This window comes from Balaenoptera borealis (genome assembly GCF_965194805.1).
Source record: "Balaenoptera borealis genome assembly, chromosome: 13".
In the NCBI taxonomy this organism is placed as follows: domain Eukaryota; kingdom Metazoa; phylum Chordata; class Mammalia; order Artiodactyla; family Balaenopteridae; genus Balaenoptera; species Balaenoptera borealis.
In genome coordinates, this window is record NC_138870.1 from 53,420,238 (window position 1) to 53,435,099 (window position 14,862).

Below are 14,862 nucleotides of genomic sequence, written 5' to 3' on the forward strand. Positions count from 1 at the left end.
TAAATAAAATTTTAAATAAGAAAAAGAAAAAAATATGTCATTGCTTTCAAATTTACAAATTTTCTTTTTTTTTATGGCTGCATCGGGCCTTCGTTGCTGTGCGTGGCCTTTCTCTAGTTGCGGCGAGTGGGGGCTACTCTTCTTTGCGGCGCGCAGGCTTCTCATTGTGGTGGCTTCTCCTGTTGCAGAGCATGGGCTCTAGGCACGCGGGCTTCAGGAGTTGCAGCACAAGGGCTCAGCAGTTGCGGCTCGCAGGCTCTAGAGCACAGACTCAGTAGTTGTGGCCCACGGGCTCAGTAGTTGTGGCTCACAGGCTCTAAAGAGCAGGCTCAGTAGTTGTGGCACATGGGCTTAGTTGTTCCGCAGCATGTGGGATCTTCCCGGACCAGGGTTTGAACCCGTGTCCCCCTGCATTGGCCGGCGGATTCTTAACCACTGCTCCACCAGGGAAGTTTCTATAAATTTTTATATGTAGTGTTTTTGTTACCTTTCAGTTCTGTGTATTTTCTAATTTCCATTATGTTTTTTTTCTGTGACTCATAATCTGTTTAAAAGTGTGTTTTAAATTTTTCAGGTATACGAAGTTATTTCATTTATGGTTTTATTACTGATTTCTAACTTAATTGCATTGTCGTCATAGAACACGGTCTGATTATATTGATCTTTTGAAATGTTTTTCTTGACCATGTTTTCTTTGACCATGTTATTTAAGATTATAAGCCTCAACCTCTCCTGGCTCTTCCCATCTTCCTTCTCCTGCTTTCTCTCTCTCCATAGCACTCGTTATCATTTGATCTGTTTTATACTGACCTTATCTTGTTTTGGGACTTTTAAAATTCATTACTTATGTGAAAGCTGGTGAAGTGATTAAAATTATATTTAAAAAATATTTTATCCAGCATTTTAGTTTCAACCTGAAAAGTCAGGTTCAAAATCTATGTCAGAACTACTGACATATATAATAAGTATGAGTTAAGACCAAAATGATAATGAATTTAAAGGAATTTGAAAGGAAATGGTTTTGATGTTCAGAGAAAGATGATCCAAAATATTTAAATTTACTATATTTAAATTTACTATACTGTAGGAAACAGAAGTCTAATATTCAGTAGTTTGTTTTTGGTTTTTTTTGGAGCCCATCAGTATATTACATTGTTTTATTGAGATATAATTGACATATATTATAACATTATATGTCATAATAATGTTATAGTAGTATATTAGTTTCAGGTGTACAACAATGATTCGATAGTTGTAAGTATTGCCAGATGATCACCACAATAAGTCTAGTTAACATTCGTCACCACACCGTTAGAATTTTTTTTCTTGTGATGAAAACTTTTAAAATCTACTCTCTTAGTAACTTTCATAAAATTATTTTTAATTTATCCAATATGAAGTTCTGTTTTAGCAAGAGAACCTAAAAGTATATACAGTTCAAGATACTGGGAAGAATAAGTCTGTGGTTTTTAGTCCCTGCCCTCTAGAATGATGTTTATAACCCAAGATCCATACACTGAAGAGGATACACATAGATGAGAGCAAATAATATTACCCTAACACTTTTAAGTTCTTCATATATAGGTTTATGTCTACGCATGGAAAAATCCAGGATATATGGATTTTAGGGATGAAAATGTGTAGTGAGGATCAGCGAAAGGCTTTGATATGGGCAGAGCGTGAAAACATCCACACATTTCTGAATAATCTGAGATGCTGTTGGGAAATCTGGAGTCTTGCTTCTGTTGCTAATCATCCAGAGTTCTGTCTTTCCTTCTTGGAGTTTGGACTTTCCTTTTCTTGTGGCGCTGTTTCTGCCATTTTATCCCTTGGAAGTCTACTCCAAAGCTGGCTGCAGTGACCTCCTAGAAGAAGTAGCACCCTCTAGCCTTGGCGTCACAGCAGAATAGCCGATGCAGCATAAGGAGCGTTTACAAAGGTTCCAGCCGTGTTTTTTTTTTTTTAACTTTAGGTTTGTTTGTTTGTTTGTTTGTTTGTTTATGGCTGTGTTGGGTCTTTCCCTAGTTGCGGCAAGCGGGGGCCACTCTTCAAGCGGGGGCCACTCTTCATCGCGGTGCGCGGGCCTCTCATTATCGCTGCCTCTGTTGTTGCGGAGCACAGGCTCCAGACGCGCAGGCTCAGTAGTTGTGGCTCACGGGCCCAGTTGCTCCGCGGCATGTGGGATCTTCCCAGACCAGGGCTTGAACCCGTGTCCCCTGCATTGGCAGGCAGATTCTCAGCCACTGCACCACCAGAGAAGCCCCCAGCAGTTCTTAAAGTGCTTGATGTCCCAGTTTCTGCGCTGTCACTTCTAACTCCTTATCTACTGGTCTGTGGAAGACCTCTGGACTTTGGCCCTTCGCTTTTATTATTCTGAAGGTGCGGCTTACCAAAACAGCTCCCTCCCTCAGACCTCCAGCAGTTAAGATAGAACAATAGGTGTCTGCTAATCTTATTTAAATCAGGCACTTTTCACTTCTGAGGATGTCCAAATTTTAGTCTGGCTGTGAAAGTAGCATGTTTGAAAAATAGAATTAAGCCTCCAAATGTTATTTACCAAAGAAGAGAGAGTAGGAAGAAGTCATTCTGCTCGTCTCGTTTTCCGTATGTCACGTCGGTGTGGCATATTTTGATGTCTTGTCAATGGCCAGTGAACAGAAGTTCTCCTTGAGGATCCTTAATGGCTTTTCCTTGTGCTCACATTGATGGGCTACACTTGTAGGACAGTTCAGTCAAACTATAACCCCCAAGCACCAGCAGAAATTCTGGAACTCAGAGCCAAAGGTGTGGCCATTGCTTCAGGGAGCTGCCTGCTCCCTGTCTTTAGGGGACAGAGAGATAAGGACAGGTAGAGCAGCTCTTTAGAAGACTGGTTGAGCAGCCCTAGAACGTGGAGGAATGTTTTCTGGGCTGACCCCTGACTCGAATAATTTGCTCTCATTTCTTTGCTGTGCTCAGTTTTCACCTTTCTTTTCATCATTACAACAGTGGATGCATTCCCTGGTAAAAAACATGGCACAGAAAGCTGGTAAATTCTGAGAAATTAGACAAGAGAATTTGTTTGATTTCATGTCCCTTAGAAAGAGTTTTCTGAATGCACTACTACAAAAAGAGAGAGAGGTAATGAATGCCTTTTCAAATGGCCACTCCATTTTTAATTGACCTTCCATTGCAATTACATTAAAAATGTTTATGGAAACTCTCAAATGTGTCACCAAAAGTGTATGTTTGAAAGATTTCCAGACTGTATTTTTTTTTTAAATATTTATATATTTATTTTGTTGTGCCGGGTCTTAGTTGCCTCATGTGGGCCCCTTAGTTGTGGCATGCAAACTCTTAGTTGCAGCATTCATGTGGGATCTAATTCCCTGGCCAGGGATCGAACCCGGGCCTCCTGCCTTGGTAGCGCTGAGTCTTAGCCCCCTGCGCCACCAGGGAAGTCCCCCAGACTGTATTTTTATAGAGTTTAAATTATACGTGTTTTTCTCCAAATACCTAACATACAAATAAATATCTCTTGTTTGAAACTGGGAACTCTACTTCTTACACTCAGGTTAATGTTTTAGTCTCTTTTCTATTGGGTATCTCATTTCCTCCATCGGTCTTGGAATTAAATTGTGAAATAATGTACAGAAAGCACTGTGCACTGTCAACACAATAAAAATGAGTTTTATTGTGTTTGTGGTCGGTCATCTTTTAGCAGTTTCTGACATTCTCATAATGTCACATCCCATTTTCAGGTACCAGGTAACACTCTGAAATAAGCATACTCGTATAAATTTATATGTGTTTTGTGTAGCATAGGAGTTTGTAGCATGGCCTCAGGAATCAGACTGCTGGCCTGGGGTCCTCCAAATCCTGGCTCCGCCACTCTCCAGCTATTGAACTGTGGGCAAATTACTTACTCTCATCCTGCCTCATTTTCCTTGCCTGTCAAATGGAGATAATAATAGTACTTCACTCAGAGCATTGGTAAGACAAGCAGAGTATTGAACAAACAAACTGTCTGGCACACAGGAAGTGCTCAAGAAATGTTAGTGTATTGCCACTTTTATGAACTCTGGCTCTGGAAGCAATAATAATAAACTTTAGGTTATAAAAGATTTAGTAGCCAAGAGGAGCCTAAGGAGACATGAGGACTAAATCCTGGATGGGATCCTGGAACAGGAAACGGCCATTAGTTAAAAACTAAGGGACTTCCCTGGTGGTGCAGTGGTTAAGAGTCCGCCTGCCAATGCAGGGGACACGGGTTCAAGCCCTGGTCTGGGAAGATCCCACATGCCGCGGAGCAACTAAGCCCGTGAGCCACAACTACTGAGCCTGCGTGCCACAACTACAAGGCCATGCGCAAGAGAAACCACCACAATGAGAAGCCTGCACACAGCAACAAAGAGTAGCCCCCGGTCACCGCAACTAGAGAAAGCCCGCGCACAGCAACGAAGACCCAGCGCAGCCAAAATAAATAAATTAATTAATTAAAAAAAAAAAAAAAAAACTAAGGAAATCCAAATAAAGTATAGGCTTTAGTTAATTTTTAAAAATACTTAGTAAGAATAGGAAAAGAAAACATTTTATCTTTTTTAAAAATCCCGCTCATTTCACTTTCATGGTTATAAAAATTTTTTTGGCTAAAGTACAGAATTGGTAAGGCAAAAAATGGCAATTCTCAAATAGTTTGGAGTATATCCTTCCAGTGGCATCATTGGTATTTGTGTTCATAACATTTATCTACTTATCTGTTTATAAACTGAACAAATGTGGTCATTTGCAGAATAGTTACTGTAGATTTGCTTTTTTGTTCAACAATAAATTGTCTGCACCCATGCTGCTCAGAACTGGTTCCTAGACCAGGGCTGCTCAGAACTATTTATTACCGGTCCATGAGGAGATAAGGTAAATCATGGCCCTGCTTCCTTTATCCAGAAAGTCTTGCTACACACAAATGTCAGCTAAACTAAACAGTGCTTAGTGATGTGCTGATTTAGGTTCTGGCACAAGCTCTTTATCTCATTGTGGATCTGCAACCAGCAGTTCTCTGGCCTGCTTTTGAGTAATGCTGGTTGGCACCATTCCATAGATGTATATAGAGAGCTGCCTTATTCCTTTAATGGCTGTTACTGTTAGTTGTTGTTCTTTGTTGATTTAGAGACAAGATTGCCCTTCAAATGGAACAGTGGTGACATTTACCAGTGGCCATCTATGTACTTTAATCATCAGTGTGCTTCCTTTAGAAGGGCAACACAGTGTAGAGGTTAATATCTTGGATAAGTCTAATTCAAATTATGGTTCCTCTGGAACTCAATTTTCTAATTTGAAAATGGGTATGATGATAATGTCTGTTTTATAAGATTGGTTTGAGGATTAAATGAAATTGTACCGGTGAAGAGTTTAGCACTGCTCTTGGCAAGTAGTAAGGGCTCGATAAAAACGAGCTGCTATAATAATAATGATTATTATTTACTACTGTACCTGAAGCTATTGTCTTTATTAGTAACAGATTTTTTTCGTAAATAATTTAAAACTCACTCATCTCCAGAGAGATTAAAATTACTAAACAGACTTCAGTTTTACAAAGCAAACACTAAAAATGGGGATTTTAATGGTTCTTTAGAAAAGCAATGGGAGACATTTAGCCAATCACCAGAAGCTATACTGGACCCAATCTTAAAAGAATTGTGTTGGTAGGCTTCCTAGGACATTTAGCTACAGAGGCACTTTGTTACAATTCCTTGCATCATCATTGTTAGAGAACCTTGAGAGATAATGAATTCTATCTTCTTCATGTGTATGATTGCAGCTGTAGATGTAGATTGCTCTACCATTAACCTGTGCTCTTTGTTCATTAAGGGTTGCCAAAAATAAATCTGCCAGACAAATGCAGACAACTATAGTTATTCTAGCTGCTGTCAAAGGCATACTCCTCTCATTTGCTTCCAAATGGGATATATCTGTACAGTGTGTGTATGCATGTCTCTTTCTTTCCTCTCTTTAAGGAGAGCAGCGCCCTTCCTAAAGACACCCAAGATAGAGACTCCTTGAATGTCCCTCGTCAGCAGTTTATAAGTCTTTCATAACTTCAGTCTGATTTCTCCTCTGTGTTCCCCTACAGGTATTCACTGTGCCCTTAAAGTCTTTTATCATTTGATTGTTTTAAGCTAAGATCTAGTCTCCCCTGTTAATGAATCAGAAGAAAGCTTGGGTCCAGACTTTTGCTTGCGACCTGATGCAAAATGCCTGGTTACATTATAAATGTTGCCTGCAATTATTACTGTTAGCGCCTACAGTTGTAGCAGCTAACATCTATAGTGTGTTCCTTTTGAGGGAGGTTATATTGTTGTTACCTTACGGTTGGGGAAAACGAAACTGAACACTTAGAAACTTGAAATAGTTTCCCCAAGATCACACAGCTACTAAATGGTGGAGTCACCGGGGTTCAAACCTCTGTTCTAGTTCTGTAGAGCTACATAAGGACGCTGCCTTATAAAAGATTAAATGCTTAGTTTCATTTCACAAACTCTCTTGAAACTTCCAGAGAGTCAGGAAGAATGATTGTCGTTTTTGTCTTAATAAGCAGAGTTTGTATCAATTCAGATAAAAAGTCCGTTTTTTGGTTGTTCAGCGATTATGTACTAACATTAAAGTGTTGCCTTATTAACTTAGTGGATTACTTGGTAAGAAAACTCATGGCAGAGCTGCCTCTTTGTATGCAGCAGAGAAGGCGTTTGGGGGGAGAAAAAATTTTAAAGTCCTAAATTGGAATACTCTTGAGAAATTTAGTGCCCTAGTCTTGGGGATAAGAATTGCTGCCTCAGCTCCTTTAGTCGTCGTCCCGGCCCCCCCCCCTCCATGGTTCCTCAGTGAAGAGGCCGTGACCTGTCTTGATTTCTCCTGGGAAAGAAGGTGTAGCTCTTTAGCTGGTTCTCTAAATTTACGTAAGATTTCAGTTATCTGTTGCTGTTGTTCCTTTTGTGTGTGTGTGTGTGTGTGTGTGTGTGTGTGTGTTGTTCCTTTTTGAGTGGTGTTAGGACTGCCTGTATCAGAATCACCTGTAGGGCTTGTGGAAGCAGTTTGCTGGGCCCTGCCTCAAGCCCTAGAATTTGCCTTTCTAACAAGTTCCCAGGGGAACTTGGATCAGAGACCACACTTTGGGAACCATTGCTGGAAAAATCAAAGCAATTTTGTAACTTCTTTAAATGAGCCAATTTTGATGCTAATTTTCCTCCCAAATTTCCCTAAAATCTTTACCTTTCTTACAATTGCTCTCAATTCCTGTAAATGGACATCAAATCATGGCACTTTAAACTAAGAGTATAGAAAATGCATGCAGCCCCCAGCTTCTTACTTTGGTTCTATCCCCCCACCCCCAATCTTAGTAATTTGTTAGTTTCTCAAATTGTAAAGAGTCTGTTCACATCACACCTGAGTAAATTGAAAACTGAAGTGGGAACATGATGAGCCCTGGAGGAATAAAGCTTCAGTTTCCCTGCACATCTGCATGTGCTTTTGAATTAAGGAGAAAGAGCACCAGGCAAGGTACCCTTTTTAGGACCTCCTGTAGCACCTTTCCATTTTCCACCGTCACTGCCAACTCTTAGGACCGTCAGGAGAATTGACACCTAACTCTGGAGCAGCTGAAGTGCATGTTGTTTTGTGGGTTATGGTTAATTCAAGTTATTGTAAGGAAGGGATTTTTTTCTATAAATAAGAAATTTGATTATGTTTCATGAGAGTTTTTATTTGATTGTTTTAAAATCCTAGGTCCACTGACAATTCATGAAATTGCTATAGCAGTAGTTACAGGGCAAGTACAATTTTTACTGTAAGTTAGGATCTCAAGTCAAACCATAAGGAGAAAAATTAAACAGAATTATTCTTGAAAATCTCCAAGTCACCGTGTTACCAAGAACTGCTTCCATCAAAGCTCAGAAGGCAGATATTGTGTTTCTCTTTGCTCATAGACTGTGGGCCTCACACTTCCCTGAGGCTAAGGTCTAGTTGAAAGACGGAAAGGATGTTGGGGAAAATAAGATTTTCCTTCCCTCCCTTGGACCCTTCCTAATAAATATGAACTTGTAGTTAAATTCTAATAAATGTGCTTATAATGTGACTCCATTATCTGTTAAGATAATTGAAACATTTGATTCTGGGTCTCTGGTTTAAATTCTTTTACAGTCATGCTGGAATTAAATATCATTCATTCATTCTTCATTCATTCAACAAACAGCTATTAAATACCTCCTTTATCAAACTGTAGACTCCCCAAGGGCAGATTTTTTTTTAGTCAAGGCATCTGCTTTGCCTTATAGTAGTTGCTTAGGTGGTGTTCATTGAATTAATAACTAATGAAACACACCCATGTCTTTTTATGGATTGTGTCCTAGATTTAGAGATGGAGAAGTAAACAAAGATTTGCTGTATAGTATGTTAGAGGTGTTTTAAATTTATGGGAACATTATGCAGGAAGAAATTAGTTCTGCCTGGGAGAGTTTAATACAGATTCATGGGAGAGACGTTTCAGATAGCTTTGATGGATGAGTAGGAGTTCTTCAGGAAAGGAAGGGCATTCCAGGTAAAGGCAAGTCTCCTCCAAGGATTCTGTGTTTTTTCTTTTAATAAATAAATTTATTTATTTATTTATTTTTGGCCACGTTGGGTCTTCCTTGCTGCGTGCGGGCTTTCTCTAGTTGCGGCGAGCAGGGGCTACTCTTTGTTGCGGTGTGCAGGCTTCTCACTGTGGTGGCTTCTGTTGTTGCGGGGCACAGGCTCTAGGCATGCGGGCTTCAGTAGTTGTGGCTCGCAGGCTCTAGAGCGCAGGCTCAGTAGTTGTGGTGCACGGGCTTAGTTGCTCTGCTGCATGTGGGATATTCCCAGACCAGGGCTCGAACCCGTGTCCTCTGCATTGGCAGGTGGATTCTTAACCACTGTGCCACCAGGGAAGTCCTGTGTTTTTTCTTTTTAGGAATCATTAGCTTAATGTTTTAAATACTTTGAGCAGAATAACAAGGTGAGAATAGGAAGGTAATGCTGTTAATAGCTTATAGCTATTAGGTGTGTATTATGTGCCTGGCAGTGTAAGCGTACTTTGCACACATTATTTTGTTTGAATCTCACAAGAAACACATGAAGTAGATTCTACTAGTACCATTTTCCACATTAGAAAATTGAAGAAAGTTTATTTTGTGAGAGATGACATAGTTAGTGAGATGATGATCATTATGTTTTATGTTCTTAGGTTATTAAAGCAGTTTAGACTTTGTGGACAGTAGGGAACCATTGAGGGTGATGTGGTCAGATGTAAGGGTGGAAAACCCTGAGTGGAGGGAGGCCAATTTAAAAGTCTTCTTGTATTCTACTGTGGCATATTGAAGGCCTCAGTTCTGGCCTTGACCTTGGGGGTAGAAATGTTGAAATATGAAGGAGATATGAGAGGTGGAATCAAAAGGACTTGATGGGGCTTCCCTGGTGGCGCAGTGGTTAAGAATCTGCCTGCCAATGCAGGGGACACGGGTTCGAGCCCTGGTCCGGGAAGATCCCACATGCCATGGAGCAACTAAGCCCGTGCGCCACAGCTACTGAGCCTGGGCTCTAGAGCCTGCGAGCCACAACTACTGAGCCTGCATGCCACAACTACTGAAGCCTGCATGCCTAGAGCCTGTGCTCCACAACAAGAGAAGCCACCGCAATGAGAAGCCCGTGCACCGCAAAGAAGAGCAGCCCCCGCTTGCCGCAACTAGAGAAAGCCCACGCGCAGCAACGAAGACCCAACGCAGCCAAAAAGGAATTAAAAATAAATAAATAAATTTATTAAAATCAACAAAAACAAACAAACAAGAACCAAAAAAAGAGGACTTGATGACCCTTGGGAGAAAGATGTGAGTGATCAGGCTTACAAAGGGGAAAACAAGGTACACAGTGATGCCCTGGAAGAAAATGTCATATATTTTTTTTGTCTTCTTTTAGACTTTGTGTTTTTTTGTTTTTGTATACAATACCCAATATATATTAGCACAGTAGTGAATGCACATAATGTATAAATGTAGAAATGGAAGCACATTGAGAGTATGCTCATTTTTTTCTTTATGGAGTGTACCATTAAAAAAGTTTGGAGGCTCCTGATTCAAATGTATCCAAGAGATCACGAAGTAAGCCAGCTACTGGGGCAAGAAATATTGAGTAGGTGAGGCGAAAAGATGACTACCTGTACTTTTACTTCTGCAGGTGATCATTTTAAGTTCTTTCTCTCCCTTTCAGCCATTTGTCTTTTGCATTTCAGAATAACCCCCTATAATCGGGATAGAGGTGCTAAAGGGGGAAAGGTATTCCTTTCCTTTGGGAAAGAGTCTGTTAAGATTTTGTTAGCATTGGAGAACGTGAGAAGTGGACCGGACGTTAAGGTTGTCTAATCCATCTTCTTCCTACCCATCCAGAATCTCAGACAAGTAGTCAGTCATTGGGCTTGTGCTTGAACCCTTTGAAAGGTGGTAGGCAACTCAACCCTTCATAGGGAAGTTTGGGCAGATGTAATTGGAGGAAAGTTCTTCCTTTTACAAGTATCAGTTTGCTTCCCCATATGCAACTTCTACACATTGGTCCTTTTCCTTCCTTTAAAATAGTTACAGAGCCAGTAAAACGGTACCTGGTGCTTTGCAGTTTATCAAGCACGCATACATGCACAGTCACGCCTGTTGCTCACAACTCTTCTATGGAGTGGGCAGGTATGTGTTTGTTCTGACTGAAGAAATGAGGCAGTTGACATTATAGTCCCATGGAAAAGCATCCTAGTTATTTTCCCTATAAACGTTTGTCATGCCTGATTTGCATATTCTATAGAAGACATTGAAGTACCAGGAGCCATCTGACCTAAGTTTCAGTTCTGGTTCTATCACTTTCTAATAACAAGACCTTTAGCAAATTATGTTGCCTTTCTGAGCTTCAGTTTTCTTGTCTATAAAATAAGGATAATGCTGTCCATCGCAGAGCACTGTTGGGAAGATGAAATTAGATGACTCTTATAAAGTCATTATAAAACCTTGGCTCAGAGTTAGGTGTGCAACAGATGTGAATTTACTTGCTTCTCCCATCTTGTTTCAAATAAGGTTTTAAAAATCTATGTACAGCATGATGTTTATCTGTGTTAAGTTTTATATTTTATGTATATATATATATATCCATTTCATTATATCAGCTAATGAAGGTTACTCTATTTTTTCCCCAGCTTTATTAGATATAGTTGACATATAACATTTGTACATTTAAGGTATGCAACATGATGATTTGATATATGTATATATTGGGAAATGGTTACCACATTAAGGTTCGTTAACACATCCTTCACCTCACATAGCTACAAATTTTTGTGTGTGGTATGAACATTTAAGATTTACTCTCTTAACTTTTAAGTATGTAATACAGTAATGTTAACTAGTTACCATGCTGTACATTAGATACCCAGAACTTATTCATCTTATAAATGGAAATTTGTACCCTTTGACCAATATCTCTCCATTTCCCCACCTCCCAGCCCCTGGCAACCACCATTCTATTCTCTGTTTCTGTAAGTTTGACTTTTTTTTTTTTAGAGTTCACATGTGCATGAGATCATATGGTATCTGTCTTTCTCTGACTTATTTCACCTGACATAGTGTCCTCAAGGTTCATCCATATTGTTGCAAATGGCAGAATTGCCCTTTTTTGTGGCCGAGTAATATTCCACTTTGTATATATACACCACATTTTCTTCATCCATTTATCCATCCATGGACACTTAGGTTGTATGCATGTGTTGAGAATAATACTGCAATGAACATGGGGGTGTAGATATCTCCTTGAGACAGGGATTTCATTTCTTTTGGAATTTCTATTTTTAATTTTTTGAGGAACTAATGGAGGCTACTTTGCTTTTTTTGTTTTTTGGTGTTTTGTTTTTTTTGGCTGTGCTGGGTCTTCATTGCAGCATGTGGGCTTCTCTGGTTGTGGCGTGCGGGCTTAGTTGTGGTATGTGGGATCTTAGTTCCCCTACCAGGGATGGAACCCAGGCCCCCTGCATTGGGAGCGCAGAGTCTTAACCACTGGACCACCAGGGAAGTCCCTACTTTGGAACTTAATCTTCTCATTTGTCTTTTTAATTGTCTCATAATAATCATTAATGTTATCTTAGTATTTTTAAAAAGTTTATTATTTCAAAGTCATGGAAAGATGCATTATTAGAAAGAAATTTAGTCTATTTTTATTGAGAAAAAAAGTTAAACCTGCCCTTGACACTTTTAAAAACATTTAATTTTATATGACATCAATTTTTTTTCACAAATATATAGAATTATAATGAGTGCCTTTTTCTATTATATAGATAGTAGAAATGTTGGAACTATATTCTTATCAATTCTTTAGAAATTTATTTTATTGAAGTATAGTTGATTTACAATGTTGTGATAATTTCTACTGTACAGCAGTGATTCAATTATACATATATATATATTCTTTTCCATCATGGCTTATCATAGGATATTGACTATGGCTGCCTGTGCTATACAGTAGGATCTTGTCGTTTATCCATTCTGTGTACAATAGTTTGTACCTGCTTATCCCAAGCTCCCAATCCATCCCTCCCCCCAACCCCCTTGACAACCACGCGTCTGTTTGTTGTCAATGTTAGTTTTCTTTGGACCTCCCTAGAATTTTCCTTCTTGAAGAATGCATATTTTCTAACACTTTGGTGATGGGGTGGTGCCGTGGGCACTAGCTGAACTTACTCAATCCAGGGTACGTGTGAGATGTCTCTTGTCCAGAATTCCAGTCCTGCAGTCCACCTTTAGCCAACAATGAGCAGCTTTCTTTCTTTCTTTCTTCCTTCCTCCCTCCCTCCCTCTCTCTCTCTCTCTTTCTTTCTTCTCTTTTTATATCTCCTCTTCAAATTTAGTCCAGTAGCACATTTATACAGGGAAGAAATCTTTCCCCATCTCTTGTTTTTAATTTTTTTCCCCAGTAAGTTCAGCTGTGCAGGGAGTCTGTTATCTGTTGTATCCATTTTCTAGCAACTTCCTGGGCTCTTGAGGGATATTAGCAGAAAAGAATTCAAGGCCAGATACAGTGTGGGTGAGGGTATCTCCAGTTATGACTTTGACTTTTTTCCAGAAGTTGTAATGAATCATTTGGGAATGATGCATTATGCACTCTGTGTGTTCTCTCCGTGGTGGAGTTGCTTGTATATCTCATTTTTGTTATGGTCATTTCTCCGCAGTAAATGCTTCACTCTTCATTTTATTTTAGTCACTGTTTCTAAATGAGTATATTCTGTGTGCTGAATCATAGTTCTTTTCTTCTACCATTTTGGCATTTAGAGGCCTCAACGTGAATTTAATCTGAGAAAATATCCTAATGTCCTGACTGCTGGCAGGAAATATTTACATTAGGGAACTCCAGTTTTACTGACTTTTCCTTGAGTTCTAGGAAAATATGTGTGTAATGTTTGTCATGTGAGGTTTTCTGAATATTAATGCTATTTAATATGATTAAATTGTCTTCTTAAAAAAAATATGTAACATGTCACCAGAGCTGAGGAATGTTTGCTACACAGGTTGACCATACACAAATGAGATGTGATTTTACTTTTCAGTCGGAAAATGTATTTTTTTGGGGGGGATAATATTTGATGCAGCAAAGTTGTGGCATGATAAACATAATTCCTCACTAGGGAGTGTAAATTGATACACTCTTTCTGGAGTATAATTGGACCCTGCAAATCTTACTTTTAGAAATCTATCTGAAGGAAATAATCAGAGATCAGGAGTTAGGTCTAAGAATGCTAATCAGTTTTGGTTTTTTAATGAAAATTAGAAGCCACATAAATATCCAAGAGTCAAGAAATAAATTGATTATGGTATGCATAAGTATTGGAATGTTATGCAAGGACTAATATTATGACTCTGAAAAGTATTTAAAGACAAGGGAGGGCTTCCCTGGTGGCACAGTGGTTAAGAACCCGCCTGCCAATGCAGGGGACACAGGTTCGATCCCTGGTCTGGGAAGATCCCACATGCCACGGAGCAGCTAAGCTCGTGCACCACAACTACTGAGCCTGTGCTCTAGAGCCCGCGAGCCACAACTACTGAGCCTGCAAACCACAACTACTGAAGCCCGCACGCCTAGAGCTGGTGCCCCTCAACAAGAGAAGCCACCGCAATGAGAAGCCTGCACACTGCAATGAAGAGTAGTCCCCGCTTGCCACAACTAGAGAAAGCCCGTGCACAGCCACGAAGACCCAATGCAGCCAAAAAGAAAAATAAATAAAATAAATAAATTTATAAAAATAAAAAATAAAAAAAGACAAGGGAAACTATTCAAGATGTCTCATTAAGTAGGGAAAAAAAATCTACTGTGAATAAAATGTATATGTACCTCAGAATATTACCATTATTATTTCTCAGTAAATGGGACAACTTAAAAATCTTTCTGTATCTTCCAAATTTTCTATATGTATGTGTTACACTGAGGATTAAATGAATATGTATGAAATACTAGAATGATGCCTGGCCCCATCATGTACTCCCAAATATGAGCTTTTACTGTGACTGTGATAATTACTTTTATAATAAAAGGAAATTTTTAAGCCCACTCTAATTGTAATTGATCATTTGCGTGACCACTTGTTAATAACTGTCCTCCATAGACTGTGACCCATTATCTATCACGTATGGGTTCTGCCTCAGCACATAGTGTGGTGCCTGGCATGGAGTAAGTAGTGCTCATTAAATAATTGTATGGACCCTCAAAAATCAGATTTTTAAAATGTTTTCTCTTACTTCAGTTTCTTAGCAGGAAGGTCACCAGCGTGAAAGCTGTTAAAATGTTAGTTGTTTCCGACTG

At 39.4% G+C, this 14,862-nt stretch overlaps 1 protein-coding gene and 1 long non-coding RNA gene across 3 annotated transcripts in view; both read left to right on the forward strand.

Annotated features, from left to right (window-relative positions):
- The window catches only part of SRGAP1 (SLIT-ROBO Rho GTPase activating protein 1), a 274,797-nt gene that overhangs the window by 12,764 nt on the left and 247,171 nt on the right, over positions 1–14,862 (forward strand). The window lies entirely within an intron of this gene.
- Positions 4,499–9,802, forward strand: LOC309609611. The gene is made up of 2 exons (XR_014233517.1): positions 4,499–6,972; positions 7,017–9,802. It is a non-coding gene; the product is annotated as an uncharacterized lncRNA (long non-coding RNA).